We start from the raw sequence: 12,056 nt of genomic DNA, 5'->3' as shown, positions 1-12,056 counted from the left end.
ACCAGAACACTCAGCCTTAGAACTCTCATCCTTTAAGTAAGAAGTCTGACTACCTTAAAGCTGCCATGCTATGAGGAAGCCCAAAGCACATAGAAATCCATACACAGTCTCTGGTCAACAGTCTTGACTGAGGTCAGCCTTCAAATCATGCCAGCCTAGGCCTTAACATATGAGAGGAAGACTCCAGGCAATTCCAGACCACAGCTGTTCTTGTTATCCCTAGCTATTTGAATGATCCCAGTTGAGACCCCAGACATCAGGAGGCAGAGATGAAACATCCTTACTGTGCCTTGTCTGAATTCCTGACACACAATATTTGTGAGCATAAGAAGATAGTAGTTGCTTTATGCCACTCAGTTTTGGGAAAGTTGTTATGCATCAATAAATAACTGGAACGCCTGTCATTCTTAGTTTGATTTCATAGCTTAGTGGCTCCTGACATACAGATGGCTAACAAACACATGAAAAAATGCTCAACATCCCTCATAATCAGAGAAATGCAAATCAAAACCACAATGAGATACCATTACACACCAGTCAGAATGGCTGCTATCCAAAAGTCTACATGCAATAAATGCCAGAGAGGGTGTGGAGAGAAAGGAACCCTCTTACACTGTTGGTGGGAATGCAAACTAGTACAGCCATTATGGAAAACAGTGTGGAGATTCCTCAAAAAATTGGAAATAGGACTGCCATATGATCCAACAATCACACTCCTGGGCATACACACCGAGGAAACCAGAATTGAAAGAGACACATGTACTCCAATGTTCATCGCAGCACTGTTTATAATAGTGAGGACATGGAAGCAACCTAGATGTCCATCTGCAGACGAATGGATAAGAAAGCTTTGGTACATATACACAATGGAGTATTCCTCAGCCATTAAAAAGAATGCATTTGAACCAGTTCTAATGAGGTGGATGAAACTGGAGCCTATTATACAGAGTGAAGTAAGCCAGAAAGAAAAACACCAATACAGTATACTAACGCATATATATGGAATTTAGAAAGATGGGAATGATAACCCTGTATACGAGACAGCAAAAGAGACACAGATGTATAGAACAGTCTTTGGGACTCTGTGGGAGAGGGTGAGGGTGGGATGATTTGGGAGAATGGCATTGAAACATGTATATTATCATGTGTGAAACGAATCACCAGTTCAGGGTCAATGCATGATACAGGATGCTCAGTGCTGGTGTGCGGGGATGACCCAGAGGGAGGATAAGGAGAGGAGAGAGGTGGGAGGGGGTTCAGAAAGGGGAACTCTTATACACCTGGGGCGGATTCATGTCAATGTATGGCAAAACCAACTAATATAATACTGTAAAATAATTAGCCTCCAATAAAAAAATATAAAATAAAAAAATGAAAAGTCCCCAAATTATAATAACAGCATAATTCTATTAGCAATTTTATGGTAGCTGTAGTAGATTATGCTTCTCAAATAATCACTGAAGTTCTTACAGGATTTACCTGGAGCAGTAACTATGCCTATCAATTACTTAGAGATTATAGCTTCATTTTAAATCCTTGTTAACCTTTCAATTAAAATGCTTGTTAAAATGTTTGTTCTCAAAAAAAAAATTATTGCATTTGCAAAAAAATAAATAAAATAAAAGCGAATGTTACTAATTTTGAGAAGAGTTTGTACATTTCATGATTCCTCCTTTCAAGCTTTGGTGTAATTTGAGACACCTTGGTGAGAAAAGGTGTTTGATATTTTATCGAGTTCAGTTTCTTCCTTCTAGAATTCTGAAGAATAAGATACAGCCCTTGAAATACATAAAAACTAAAAATTTTTCAGAAATTCTCTCAGTTCAGTGCTGTGTTTCTGCATATCTGGCTTGAGAGATTCTACTTGTTGGACAGATTTTGAATTAGTTTTTTATGCAATGAATAGCTCATTAAACTCAAAGTACCCTTACCCTCTCATTTTGCTTTTCATTATCTTTGCCCTCTTACATTGTGGGCAGTGTTGGATAGTGCCAGACTTTTAGCATCTGGAAATCATATAAAATTCAGTTTGTGAATAAAAATATTCTGCCATTTCCTCGTCAATTTATTTTGCTTAATACTTAAATTTTTCTTCTTCCTTTATAAATGATGAAAAGGGGCAAAATTAATGCAGCTTTCAAAAAATATATGTTTTTAAAATGACCATCCTGTTCCATAAAATAGTTCTACATATTTAGTAGCTTAGAAAATGTTTCTAAAATCGGTTCTAAAATTGAAACTATTCATTGATTCATGTATCTAAATATTCATTCAATAAATACTTATTGAGTACCCAGTGTGTATAAACCATTCTATTAGGTAATAAGAATTCAGAGGTGAGAAAATCCAAAGATTTCCCTTAGAGGGATCCTAAAGAGTCATAGAAAATGCTTTCCTGGTGATTACATTCCATGTTTTAGTCTCACTTTTGAAACTGCTGCAGAAAGTTCTCAGTAACACATTTGCAGTGTTTCCAACTCCTTTGTCACTGTTGGCAGTAAGCAGAATCTTAGGTGGAGCTGTTCTTTTAGCAAATTAAACAATGATCAAAACTTTGCTCATTTTTCCACCACTATTTATCATCTAATTCCATGACCATTAAGATGTTATGTATGTGATAACTATATACAGGATCATACATATAACAAAAAGAAAACATGCACACACGGAGGAAATAAAATATACTAGGCAAGACAAAATATGTCATGTAGTTTAAAAATGCATATTTGTGCCTTAAAAAATACTTGCTACTCTAAGATTTTGCAAGGGACATCTGTTGTTTTGTCTTATCAGCATAAGTTCCTTTTTCTAGTAATATCACCCTAATTTTGCTTGGGGAAATCAATGCTGTTCCATTCTCAATCTATGCATTCTGAGGGTAGTAAATTCTGCTCCCCAGATCCGGGGGTGAGCATGTGACATAAGCTCCAAGCAGCAAATGCCCATCCTCAGGCCACAGTTATTGGCTCTGGCTCATTCATGTAACTGCAGCTAATCCAATGAGAGCTTTAACCAAGTTCCTGGGAGAGCCTAGAGAGAGGCACTTGGTCTTTCCTTTAAGGTTACTAACAGATCACCATGCTTCCTTGGGGCATCAGACTGCCATCTTATTACCTCGTGGGAAGATTGATCCAGAGAATGGAACCAGCCCAGAAGGCAGAACTAAGATGAGGACAGAAAAATCACACCTCTCGAGATTTAAGTCTTTTCTCTCCAGACTCAAAATTCCTTAAAAATTTTTGTTTGCTCTTTATTAGCCAATCTGTCACTTTTAGTAACTTCTGCATCTCTAGATGTTTATAAACTAACCAGTATATATGTGGTACTTAAAACACTCACTTTGCTTTAATAAGCTGCCTTTCAAGCCATTAGAGAAAGATTTAGAGGTTAAAGAATGATGTGGTAGATAATTTATGTTTGAGTCAACCTCCTATTTTATAGACTATGTTTAAAAAAGTACCTATAAATATTTCATCTTAGCATCTTCAGTAATCTTAATGGGTTAAGTGCCCAACATGTTCTACATGTTCTTCAATTTACGGTGATCTACCTGAGCAGATGTGGGCTTCCTTCCCATTTACAATTTCCTTTTTCTTATTCCCACCACACGTACACACTCCCAAGCACAGAACTGACCCTTGAACAACGTGAGTTTGAACCAACTCAGTCCACTTGTTTAAAAAGAAAAAAAACTGTGGATTTTGTTTTTCAGTAAATATTGAATATATACTACAGTAATGCATAGTCTGTGGTTGGCTGGATCTGCCGATCTGGAAACATGGATACAGAGGGCTCACTGTAAAATTATACATGGATTTTGGATTTTCTACTGAGAGGGGGTGGATTCTCCTAAACCCTGTGTTTCTCAATGATCAACAATATATACACATATATATAGTTCCTGGCTTTCATTCTCCGCTTCAACTTCCAGGATTCTGATTCCTATAAACCCAGGTAAAAATTTAGAAATACACATTTTTTCTCTAGAAACTCATTAATTCTAATCCATCTGAGCTACTCTTTGTGAAGTACTGGTTTAAGGGATTAGAGTCCTGGAGAATTATAGCTGGAGGAAACTTTACATACGATCTAGTCCAGTCTTCATTTCCCACACCTATTTCACAGTTAAAGAGACTAGGGCCCAGCTCTAGAGGTGAACACAGTTGGTGCCAGCACTAAAATCTGAGTCTCTTGACTCTGTCCAAAGACGTTTCCACTGCACTTGTGTGGTCTTCGCACTCAAACCTGAAAACAGAACACAGCTGTGCTCTCCCCTGCAGTCTGAACTCAAGGTTAAATTTTTAGAAAAAGAAAGTAAAAGAATAATGTGAAACCACTTAGCTGGTGTCATGCTGTCCTGCTGGGGTCTCTAGTAAGTTATGTTACGTTCAGTTCAGTTCAGTCGCTCAAGTCATGTCCAACTCTTTGCGACCCCATGGACCGCAGTACACCAGGCTTTCTTGTCCATCACCACCTCCTGGAGCTTGTTCAGACTCATGTCTATCGAGTCGGTGATGCCATCCAACCATCCATCTCATCCTCTGTCATCCCCTTCTCCTCCCGCCTTTAATCTTTCCCAGCATCAGAGTCTTTTCTAATGAGTCAGTTCTTCGCATCAGGTGGCCAAAGTATTGGAGCTTCAGCATCAATCCTTCCAATGAATATTCAGGGTTGACTTCCTTTAGGATTGACTGATTTGATCTCCTTGCAGTCCAAGGGACTCTCAAGAGTCTTCTCCAATACCAAGTTCAAAAGTATCAATTATTTGGTGATAAGCTTTCTTTATGATCCAACTCTTACATCTGTATGAGTACCAGAAAAACCATAGCTTTGACTAGACAGACCTTTGTCGGCAAAGTAAGGTCTCTGTTTTTTAATATGCTGTCTAGGTTGGTCATAGCTTTTCTTCCAAGGAGAAAGTGTCTTTTAATTTCATGGCTGCAGTCACCATCTGCAGTGATTTTGGCACCCAAGAAAATGAAATCTGTCACTGTTTCCATTGTTTCCCCATCTATTTGCCACGAAGTGATGGGACTGGATGCTATGATCTTAGTTTTTTGAATGTTGAGTTTGAAGTCAGTTTTTTCACTCTCCTCTTTCACTTTCATCAAGAGCCTTTTTAGTTCCTCTTCACTTTCTGCCATAAGGGTGGTGTCATCTGCGTATCTGAGGTTATTGATATTTTTCCCGGCAATCTTGATTCTAACTTGTGCTTCATATATGTTACGTGTATAAGGATAATACAGGTATATTTTTCAGATGTCCTAAGCACTGTGTTAATACATGTATTCTCTCTCTTGATGCCTATATGATCCTTAAGAAAGAGGCACTAGCACTGCTTCTGGCTGTGAAAAGTGAGGTTCAGTAATTTACCTGAATCACTCAGCCAGAACTTTGATTTCAGTCCTAACAGGCACTGGTTGCTTACCATATTCTCCTCATCGTTCTCTCCCTCTGTCTCTTCCTTCTTTCCTTCCCTTCCTCCTTCCCCTTCTCCTTCTATTTTTCTTCTTTTCCATCCCTCTCCTTCTTTCCTAAAGACTAGTCTCTTGACCTCAGCCAGCAAACCTGCAAATGTAGGCCATTTGTTATTATTCGGGGTAACTGGCAATGTGTGCTATTCCCAAGCACTTTGAATAAGGTCAAAAAATGTTTTACTAACAGAGCAAGGGCAACTTGTTCTAAAAGAAGGGCCTAGAAAGTTTGGCTGCCTGGCATATGTTGGAGATCATTGATCTTGAATCCTTTGAGATTAAGGCAAAGTCTAGAATATTACAAATGGTGAAGATGGTAATGATCATAATGATGATGATGATAATAAGCAATAGTATTTATTATAAGCTAGTGAGTCTCAGGGAGAAGGCAATGGCACCCCACTCCAGTACTCTTGCCTGGAAAATCCCTTGGACGGAGGAGCCTGGTAGGCTACAGTCCATGGGGTCGCTAAGAGTCGGCCACAACTGAGCGACTTCCCTTTCACTTTTCACTTTCATGCATTGGAGAAGGAAATGGCAACCCACTCCAGTGTTCTTGCCTGGAGAATCCCAGGGACGGGGGAGCCTGGTGGGCTGCCGTCTTTGGGGTCGCACAGAGTCGGACACGACTGAAACGACTTAACAGCAGCAGCAGCAGCAGCAGTGAGTCCCAGACACTGTTCTCAGGGTTCTGTATTCATTACCTCTTTTACTCTGCACAACAGTCCTAAGCAGTAGGAGCTCTTATTACTCTCACTGCTTCTGTGAAGAAGCTCCTTAGCCTATGCAAGATAGTGTGTGTGTGTGCTCAGTTGTGTCTGACTTTGCAACCCCATGGACTGTAGTCCACCAGGCTCCTCTCTCTATGGAATTTTCCAGGCAAGAATACTGGAGGGAGTTGCCATTTCCTACTCCAAGGGATCTTCCTGACCCAGGGATCGAATCTGCATCTCCTATATTGGCAGGTGGATTCTTTACCACTGTGCCACCATGCAAGATAGGATGGTGGCTAAATAATACATTGTAATTGACTGACTTGCCCAAATCAAGAAGGGTAAATCCTCAATTCAGTTTTTAGGAGTATCAAGGAAAACTGTATCTCATCCTCCTTTTGTACCTTTCCGATACTTATGAAAGTATTAGTGTAGAGAAAGTGACAACAATATTGGTTACTAACACGTTTGAAGAATGTACTGTGTATGTTGGGCATCTTAATCCCTTTGATATCATTATGATGTGTAAGCCCACAGTCACCCCATAAACTGGGCCCTGCAGATAATAGGTGACATAACTTGCCCAATGTCATTGAGTGAGTGAAAGTTGCTCAGTCGTGTCTGACTCTTTGTGACCCCATAGTCTATACAGTCCATGGAATTCTCTAGGCCAGAATAGTGGAGTGGGTAGCCTTTCCTTTCTTCACGGGATCTTCCCGACCGAGGGATCAAACCCAGGTCACTCTCATTGCAGGAGGATTCTTTACCAGCTGAGCCACAAAGGAAGCCCAAGAATCCTGGAGTGGGTAGCATATCCCTTCTCCAGTGGATCTTCCTGACCCAAGGATCAAACTGGGGTCTCTTGCATTGCAGGTGGATTCTTTACCAACCAAGCTATGCCCAATGTCATTGCCCACGTTTATATCAAAGTCCTTGCTCAGACACAGTTACTCAAGAGAAATACTTGATAACTCTTTCTTCTAGGTCTAAAAGTACTAGAAGATCCCACTACAAGAGCTTGGTTATCCCTTACAGAAACAACTCAAGTCTTAGTGTGACTCTTGGTGGCTGAGAATCTTTCTAGAATATTGTATCTGTAAATGTCATAAACATTTTTCTATGATGCCAGAGCTCAAGGATACAAACCCAAGTGTAATTCATAGCAGAGAAGCCAGATAGGGTCAGGTCTGCACTTACTTCTCCCAAATAGAAGTGAACTTTATATTGCACTCTTCCAGAGCACTCCTGATATGGAGTCCATTGGAAATAACCAGAAGGTTCCCTTTCATAGGCTGCTTTATAATTCCTAAACAATGAATTGCCAAAAATTAAAATTTAAAAATCATTCAGTGGTATATCCTGTAAATATAATTTAATAGCGCTTTCCATTAAAGCTTTATTCTTTTTTTCTCTTACTAACAAAGCAGTTCCCTAGCTGATTTCCTGTCTGTGGTTTTGAGTTGAATTAGAGTATGTGGGTTGAGCCTGCAGCCCACGGTGATCTCTCTCCAGTACCATCTGCACACCTCATTTAACACTGAATCATGCATTCTTCTGTCTTAATGTGTCTCTCATACTGCAGCTTGTATTGTTACTTAAATTTTTGTGTGTTTAAGTCTTGTCTCCTCAATTAGCCTGCAAGTTCCCTGAGTTCAGGGACTATGACTTATTCTTTGCAGCTCCAAGAGTGCCATTTCTGTGTGTGTGTGCACACAGTCATGTCCAACTCTTTGTGACCCCACAGGATTTCCAAGGCAAGAATACTGGATTGGGTTGCCATTCCCTTCTCTAGGGGGTCTTCCTGACCCAGGGGTTGAACCCACATCTCTTGTATCTCCTGCATTGGCAGGCAGATTTTTTATCATTGAGCTACCTGGGAAACCCTCACAGTACCATTTAGTACATTGTTGATGAAACCTATTGAAGGAACCCTCTCATGTGCTGGGTTCTCCTTCATAATGTAATGACTTCACAATCTTCATAAACTTGAAGTTCTGTGTCTTTTCAAGACACAGTGATAGATTCCCAAGGAGGACTTGGTAAGAAGTGGTGGATCAGGGTCATACTGCTTTGGCTTATATAACAGCTCGATTACTCATTAGCTATCTGACTTCAGCAATTTTTTTTAACCTCTCCAAAGCTAGCCTCCTTCAAATACTACAGTGCTAATAATCATGCCTGTGTCCCAAATTTGGTTTATGAATTGAGTAAGTTAACACATGTAAATTGGTCGGAAGAGGCCCTAGTGTTTGGTAAATGATCAATAAATGGTTGCTGTTATAATTGTTACTATTCTCAATGCCCTTCAGCCAAAGACCACCAAGAACACACTTGTAGTTGGTCAAGCTGGGTTTCTTACTCATTGCAATGAGGGCAAACACACACCATGAGGAACAGTGGCTCATCGTAGTAAGACAGCATTAGAAAGGATTTGTAGGAACTGGACTTGTGTTAGGAGATTGGGATCAGGTTTAAGAAAGCAGAGGTTTGCTCTGGAGGGAAGCTGTAAGAAAGCAGGGATAATCCTGTGACTGATCACTGCAGATGCTGATTGCAGCCATGAAATTAAAAGACGCTTGCTCCTTGGAAGGAAAGTTATGACCAACCTTGATAGTATATTAAAAAGCAGAGACATTACTTTGCCGACCAAGGTCCGTCTAGTCAAGGCAATGGTTTTTCCCGTGGTCATGTATGGATGTGAGAGTTGGACTGTGAAGAAAGCTGATCGCCGAAGAATCGATGCTTTTGAACTGTGGTGTTGGAGAAGACTCTTGAGAGTCCCTTATACTCCAAGGAGATCCAACCAGTCCATTCTAAAGGAGATCAATCCTGGATGTTCATTGGAGGGACTGATGCTAAAGCTGAAACTCCAATACTTTGGCCACCTCATGAGACGAGTTGACTCACTGGAAAAGACTCTGATGCTGGGAAAGGTTGGGGGCGGGAGGAGAAGGGGACGACGGAGAATGAGATGGCTGGATGGCATCACCGACTCTGTGGACATGAGTTTGAGTGTACTCCGGGAGTTGGTGATGGACAGGGAGGCCTGGCGTGCTGTGATTCATGGGGTCGCGGAGAGTCGGACACGACTGAGCGACTGAACTGAACTGAACTGAACTGAACTGAACTGAGTATCTAAAGAAGTCATTTAGAAGGAGAGATGGGATAGAGGTTGAGTAACTAAACGAATCTTCTGTAGAAGTAGGGATCAGACAATGCTGAGGATGTAATTGGTTAAGAAGCAGCAGTCAAGGATGTCAGCAAGGGAAGATGGAAGTTTGGTTATTTTTCTGCTTTGGATGCTGTTTGTGTGTTTTTCTATATTCAGACATAATTACGGAGTGGTCTTATTTTTGTCTTGATCCATGATGGTCACAGAATGATACTGTCTGATGCTGATGTTCCATGAAACGGTTTATGTTACACAGAAGAACATCACAGCCTGGCTGACAGCAAGGCCAGCTCCTGGATGTCTGAGGTGGGTTGTCTGTTTCTCAGTAAAGTAATAATAATAACCAAATCCAACCAGTCCATTCTAAAAGAGATTGATCCTGGGTGTTCATTGGAAGGACTTATGCTAAAGCTGAAACTCCAATACTTTGGCCACCTCATGCAACCAGTTGACTCACTGGAAAAGAGTCTGATGCTAGGAGGGATTGGGGGTAGGAGGAGACGGGGATGGCAGAGAATGAGATGGCTGGATGGCATCACTGACTCGATGGACATGAGTTTGAGTGAACTCCAGGAGTTGGTGATGGACAGGGAGGCCTGGTGTGCTGTGGTTCATGGGGTTGCAAAGAGTCAGACACAACTGAGCGACTGAACTGAACTGAACTGAACTGAATAATAATAACCATGGTTGATCGGTCATTCTTATGACCATCCTATAGTGAGATATGTATGTTTCTTGTCTTCATAGGCCTTTTATATATATATGTATGTATGTATAATATTAGAAATGTCAGAAATAATATCAGAAAAGTCCTGTGAAGACAGGAAACATACTACTATAGTAGACAGAAACAATATGAGGGCAGGATAGACAGATAGGCCTAGGTAGGCCGGAAAGTCTCTCTGAAGAAGTAACATTTCAGTTGAGAATTAGCAACTGAGGAGACAACTTTGAGAACAAGCAAGTGAAGAACATTCCAAGCAGATGGAGAAGAATTTGTGACTAGAAAGCAGCTAGGGAAATCTTGGAAAGTGAAGAGGCTCCAGGGTGGCTGGAGCATATGGCTTGAAATGAGATGCAGAGACAGCAAGACAGATCATTTAGGGCTCTAGAGGTTTAACCAAAGAATCTGAAAACTCTATCCTCACTGCACTGCGAAGCTATTAAAGACCTCCAAGTGGAAGGGTGAATTGATTGTAAACTGGAGCCTATGGATGGCCAAGGGGTGTTTGAGTTGAGCCACAGAGGACGGATGTTATTAACAAAGGCGGAGAATGACATACCAAAAAAAGTATAATGTGAAAAAAAAAGTGGGGGGTGGGTAGTGGGGAACCACAGAACAGGTGTCAGAATAGGTAACTGTGTGCTGCTGGAGAGGAGAGTTCATGCTGAGGGCGGAGGGTTCAGTGGGAAGATCATTCTGGAAACTGTCTTTGGAGTCGGTGTGTAGGATTCAAAGTCCAGATTTCTGTAGAGAATGACAAGTCATAATATCCAGGGACACACAGTTGACAGAGGGAACAAGGACCTAATTTCTGCTCCTCTTTGATGCTTTATTATTCTTATAGATTTATGTGTGAGTGCTCATTGGTTTTTCTCAGATAAAACTCAGTGAAAACAGATAGACTTGGTTCATTTATGAATGCAAACAAAACAAACACAAACTTTTAGGTTTACGATATCAAAGAGATTCATTTTTCCATGTTGCTAATGCTTTGAATTATAATCAGTGTTACTAATTAAGTAGTTCTTCTCAGAAGGCCTCAGACATCTAGGCTTTGGCTGGTACTAGAGAAGGCTTATCAGTATTCTTGACAAACATGGGGCCTTTCTATTTAAGCAACAGTGACTTTGGGAAAAAAAGTCTTTTCATAATATTGTCATTTTGGCCATATTTAGAAGTTCAAATAAATATCAAAACATTTTGCAACTGCTTGGGGCTTTGTCCCTTGTCTGGACAAAATATTAATATGGGTGTGGGCCTCGCGTCGGCTCCTGTGATAGGACCATGTGAAACTAGCAAGAGAGATTTCTGAAACAGTGCTGTGATGGTGGGCTGTATTATTATAATTGTTAGAATTATTTTTGGTTGTAACAAACATAGTCTTCTTCAGCTTAGGACAAAAATGGGGGTGGGGGTGTATTTCAAGGAGAGGAGGAGCTGCTTGTTGCTATTTTTGATCCGTACTGTCTATCCACCTGGCATGTGGTAGCCATTTATTAAGGCTCTCTGGGAAGTCACCTCTTCCTACCTCAGTCCCTGGGCTTCAGAATTGCCTTGGCTCTTCCTCGTGCAGCAGCCTAGCTGTGTGATTCAGGCCTGCCAGCTGGTGCCTCACATTTCTCCGGGCCCTGGATATTGGCTCAGGATGACCAATTTGAGCCATTGAGAAGCATTAAGACTTTTTACTGGCAATCCTTAAAAGGGGTATCACCTTTGTCACTGAGAATAAAGCTAGCAGAGTACACTGCCGGGAGATTCTGGGAGCCATCCTGTGAGTCGGCCAGAGGTCTGGGAGGAAGCTCTGCTAAGGAACTCAAATGGAGCAATGGAGAAAGAGAAACAGTTACATTGCTTGAGGCCTGGAGCAAGCAGTTCCTGAAACTACATATACCCCAGATCGTTCACTAATAGGAAACAAGAAACTTTCTTCCTGCTTTAGTCAGTTTTGATTGAATTCTATGCTTGTGCTGTGC

The sequence above is a fragment of the Moschus berezovskii genome, chromosome 8 (genome assembly GCF_049115385.1).
Source record: "Moschus berezovskii isolate FMDL1 chromosome 8, NW_MosBer_1.0, whole genome shotgun sequence".
Taxonomy (NCBI): domain Eukaryota; kingdom Metazoa; phylum Chordata; class Mammalia; order Artiodactyla; family Moschidae; genus Moschus; species Moschus berezovskii.
This window is presented reverse-complemented; position numbering follows the sequence as displayed.